Raw genomic sequence first — 5989 nt, 5'->3', positions numbered from 1 at the left:
TTTTCCACCACCACTTGTTGAAGACAATATCTTTTCTTTAATGTGTATATTTTTTGCATCTCATAAAAGGTGTAGCTGTGTGGGCTTATATTTAGGCTAATACTTCTGCTCTGTTAGTAGCATGCTGTTCTTGCTACTATGACTTGGCAGTATAACTTAAAATTGGACTTGGTGATCCAGTATTACTCTTTGCTCAGGATTTCTGGGGTTATCTGGGTCTTTTAAACTCCCATGAGATTTTTTAGATTAAAAAAAAATGCACAAAGAAAGGCATTGGAATTCTGATAAGAATTGAACTGAATATGCTGATTTTATGCTTTTATCAGAATGTTGTTCTGGGAATATTTGTTTTCTGTTTTTTTATTTATTTATTTATTAAAGATTTCTGTCTCTTTCCCGCCACCGCCTCCATTTCCCTCCCCCTCCCCCAATTAAGTCCCCCCCCCTCAGCCCGAAGAGCAATCAGGGTTCCCTGTCCTGTGGGAAGTCCAAGGAACCCCCACCTCCATCCAGGTCTAGTGAGGCTTAGAAGAATTAATAATATGAAAACAAATATTCCTGGGTCTGGAAAAGCTTGGGATAAAACCGGGAATATTTGTTTTCATATTATTAATTCTTCTAAGCCATGGGTCTCTGGGAGGTCTATCCCCAAATGTCTTTGTTTCCTTTCCTGAGTTTTAAGTTTCATTATAAAGGTCTTTGAATTCATTGGTTAAGTTTATTTCAAGGTATCTCTATCTTGCTTTGCTGCTGAAACTACAGAGCAAGGGCTCTCTCTCTGTGTGAGCACACATGTACGTGTGTGTGTGTGTGTGTGTGTGTGTGTTTGTGATCTTTAAGGTCTCTTGTGTTTTAAATATCATCTGCCAAAAAGAATAATTTTATTTTTTCCTTTCATATTTGTATCCTTTTCTAGTTCCTTCTCATTTCTTATTGCACTGGTCAAAATGTCAGTGTATTGACACAGAGCTGTGAGGACAGTGACCAGATGTGGAAGGAGGAGGACACTTAGAGATGACCGCAGGATGCAAACTGTGGGCACCCACACTGGTTTGCAAACTTCACAGCAAAGCCCGTCAGGTTGGTCTTAGTCCACGAATCCAAGCTGGGTTTAAAGGTGGTAAACCTCTTTTCATAAAGCCTGCAGCTGCTTGGCTGTTTGTAACAATCCTATCATCTCAAATCAAAACCTAAATCCTATGAGATTTGCGACCACAGAGCTCGGTGTAAGCATGTGTCACAAACAGCTGCATTCTCCCAAGGGAAACATGCTGAAGGGTTCATGTTCTGCTCACATACAGGGTCCAGTCTCACCAGTATTGACCTTGGACTTGTGTATATTTTCGTCAGCTATAGCTTCCTTCATTTGAGATCAAGCCCCGGACGAACTCTCCCTGTCCGCTGTAAACTGGTTCAGGCATGAAAGTGGTCTGTGTGTTCATAGCTACTGAAGTTCATTTCCAATTTGAGCACAATTGCAGGGCAATCGTGAAAACACCAGCCACGCCTAACTACAAACATTCACTCAACCTAATGAAAAACTACACACTGGGGGCTGGAAAGATGGCTCAGCAGCTACAAGTGCTTGCTGCTCTCAGGGGACTGGGATCCTGACACCCACAGCTCGAGGCCCTGTAACTCCAACTCAGGGGATGAGGGAGCTCTTCCGGCCTCCATAGGTACCCAGACACACATGCACACACAGATTCAAATTAAAAACATAAAACCTAATAAACATGCTCAATAAATCATGAAAGTAAAGTAAAAAAGTAAATAAATAAAAAGGTCTGGTGGGCTCCAAAGAAACATTTATTTATTCCTACTCAGTTAAATGGGTCCTGGTTTACTCACACTGAAGTTAAAACATCTGATGATAGTCGGCGTTTACATTATTATACATGTCAATAAAATCGAACATTTCCTATTTTTTCAAAGAAAGAAAATAGTATTTCTTAACAGGATGGGGGTGTCCAAGGCTATTATTTAAAAAAAAAAATAACTTAAAAGGCATTGTCTGTCTGACAGGAGAAAACAAGGTAGGGCAGGGATGGTTCATCCTGCTATGATTGAGAGTGGTTAAGAAAACAAAGCCAGCCGGGAGGTGGTGGCGCAGGCAGCACTGGGAGGCAGAGGCAGGCAGAGCTCTGAGTATGAGGTCGGCCTGGTATACAGAGCAAGTTCCAGGACAGCCGGGGCTACACAGAGAAACCCAATCTCGAAAAACAAAACAACAACGAGAACAACAAAAACAAAAAAAAAAAAAAAACAAAGGAAGAAACAAAGAAAGGAGTGAAAGAAAGAAGGAAGAAAGAAAAAAAACAGGCACCATTATGTCATGAGAAACTTTTGTCTTTGAGTCTGTTAGGCAATGGATAGTTCCACACATTCATTAACAACTATTTTTCTTGACTTAGTAACAGCTCTTAACAGAAAAATATAAATTATCAGCAACTGGATATATTAAAAACAAACAAAAACCCTATTAGAAGCTTTGCAAATGCAGGCACGTTGGCCCATGCCCTGTGTGCGGTCAACCTGCTGGCCCAGCTCTGAGAACCTTACACTTCTGTATTGCCCTGCAGCTCACGTGCTGCAGGAGGCCAGAGTGCTGCGAGAACGCCTCACTAGTCACGGGCTGGACTCTACTACTCTGAAGATTTGCTAGCTGCAAATATATTTTACCTTTCAAATGAAGCAAAATATTTTCATTTTCAATGACACCATATGCAAGGGAAAAATAAAGACAAAAACACAGATACTTCTTAATTATGCTACATTACCTGGAGTCTTTCATTAAAAGCTCAATGACCAGACTATTGCACCATTTCCTGCTTTAAAACATGGTAAGCAGATAAAAATATTTAAAGATAGGCAGAGGTGAACAATAGGTCAATTAACTTGACAAATACCAACCGAGTAACTGTCAATCAGTAACTACTAATCAGGATTCTTATTTTAGAGAGAGGACGGACAACCACAGCAGAGGACTGACAGACAACCACAGCAGAGGACAGACAACCACAGCAGAGGACTGACAGACAACCACAGCAGAGGACTGACAACCACAGCAGAGGACTGACAACCACAGCAGAGGACTGACAACCACAGCGGAGGACTGACAACCACAGCAGAGGACTGACAACCACAGTAGAGGACAGACAACCACAGCAGAGGACTGACAGACAACCACAGCAGAGGACTGACAACCACAGCAGAGGACTGACAACCACAGCAGAGGACTGACAGACAACCACAGCAGAGGACAGACAACCACAGCAGAGGACTGACAGACAACCACAGCAGAGGACAGACAGACAACCACAGCAGAGGACAGACAACCACAGCAGAGGACTGACAACCACAGCAGAGGACTGACAACCACAGCAGAGGACTGACAGACAACCACAGCAGAGGACTGACAGACAACCACAGCAGAGGACTGACAGACAACCACAGCAGAGGACTGACAACCACAGCAGAGGACTGACAGACAACCACAGCAGAGGACTGACAACCACAGCAGAGGACTGACAACCACAGTAGAGGACTGACAGACAACCACAGCAGAGGACTGACAGACAACCACAGCAGAGGACTGACAGACAACCACAGCAGAGGACTGACAGACAACCACATAGAGGACTGACAGACAACCACAGCAGAGGACTGACAGACAACCACAGCAGAGGACTGACAACCACAGCAGAGGACTGACAGACAACCACAGCAGAGGACTGACAGACAACCACAGCAGAGGACTGACAACCACAGCAGAGGACTGACAGACAACCACAGCAGAGGACTGACAGACAACCACAGCAGAGGACAGACAACCACAGCAGAGGACTGACAACCACAGCAGAGGACTGACAACCACAGCAGAGGACTGACAACCACAGCAGAGGACTGACAGACAACCACAGCAGAGGACTGACAGACAACCACAGCAGAGGACTGACAGACAACCACAGCAGAGGACTGACAACCACAGCAGAGGACTGACAGACAACCACAGCAGAGGACTGACAACCACAGCAGAGGACTGACAACCACAGTAGAGGACTGACAGACAACCACAGCAGAGGACTGACAGACAACCACAGCAGAGGACTGACAGACAACCACAGCAGAGGACTGACAGACAACCACATAGAGGACTGACAGACAACCACAGCAGAGGACTGACAGACAACCACAGCAGAGGACTGACAGACAACCACAGCAGAGGACTGACAGACAACCACAGCAGAGGACTGACAACCACAGCAGAGGACTGACAGACAACCACAGCAGAGGACTGACAGACAACCACAGCAGAGGACTGACAACCACAGCAGAGGACTGACAGACAACCACAGCAGAGGACTGACAGACAACCACAGCAGAGGACTGACAGATAACCACAGCAGAGGACTGACAGACAACCACAGCAGAGGACTGACAGACAACCACAGCAGAGGACAGACAACCACAGCAGAAGACTGACAACCACAGCAGAGGACTGACAGACAACCACAGCAGAGGACAGACAGACAACCACAGCAGAGGACTGACAGACAACCACAGCAGAGGACTGACAGACAACCACAGCAGAGGACAGACAGACAACCACAGCAGAGGACTGACAGACAACCACAGCAGAGGACTGACAACCACAGCAGAGGACTGACAACCACAGTAGAGGACAGACAACCACAGCAGAGGACTGACAACCACAGCAGAGGACTGACAACCACAGCAGAGGACTGACAACCACAGCAGAGGACAGACAACCACAGCAGAGGACTGACAGACAACCACAGCAGAGGACTGACAGACAACCACAGCAGAGGACTGACAACCACAGCAGAGGACTGACAACCACAGCAGAGGACTGACAACCACAGTAGAGGACTGACAGACAACCACAGCAGAGGACTGACAGACAACCACAGCAGAGGACTGACAGACAACCACAGCAGAGGACTGACAACCACAGCAGAGGACAGACAACCACAGCAGAGGACTGACAACCACAGCAGAGGACTGACAACCACAGCAGAGGACTGACAACCACAGCAGAGGACTGACAACCACAGCAGAGGACTGACAACCACAGTAGAGGACTGACAGACAACCACAGCAGAGGACTGACAGACAACCACAGCAGAGGACTGACAGACAACCACAGCAGAGGACTGACAACCACAGCAGAGGACAGACAACCACAGCAGAGGACTGACAGACAACCACAGCAGAGGACTGACAACCACAGCAGAGGACTGACAGACAACCACAGCAGAGGACTGACAACCACAGCAGAGGACTGACAACCACAGCAGAGGACTGACAGACAACCACAGCAGAGGACTGACAGACAACCACAGCAGAGGACTGACAGACAACCACAGCAGAGGACTGACAGACAACCACAGCAGAGGACTGACAGACAACCACAGCAGAGGACTGACAACCACAGCAGAGGACAGACAACCACAGCAGAAGACTGACAACCACAGCAGAGGACTGACAGACAACCACAGCAGAGGACTGACAACCACAGCAGAGGACTGACAGACAACCACAGCAGAGGACTGACAGACAACCACAGCAGAGGACAGACAGACAACCACAGCAGAGGACTGACAACCACAGCAGAGGACTGACAGACAACCACAGCAGAGGACTGACAGACAACCACAGCAGAGGACTGACAGACAACCACAGCAGAGGACTGACAACCACAGCAGAGGACTGACAGACAACCACAGCAGAGGACTGACAGACAACCACAGCAGAGGACTGACAGACAACCACAGCAGAGGACTGACAACCACAGCAGAGGACAGACAACCACAGCAGAAGACTGACAACCACAGCAGAGGACTGACAGACAACCACAGCAGAGGACTGACAGACAACCACAGCAGAGGACTGACAGACAACCACAGCAGAGGACTGACAGACAACCACAGCAGAGGACTGACAGACAACCACAGCAGAGGACAGA

The sequence above is a fragment of the Microtus oregoni genome, unplaced genomic scaffold (assembly GCF_018167655.1).
Source record: "Microtus oregoni isolate MIOR12 unplaced genomic scaffold, Mior012 000001F_ref0000356, whole genome shotgun sequence".
NCBI lineage: Eukaryota > Metazoa > Chordata > Mammalia > Rodentia > Cricetidae > Microtus > Microtus oregoni.
The sequence above is the reverse complement of the archived record's forward strand: the minus strand, read 5'-3'. Positions refer to the sequence as shown.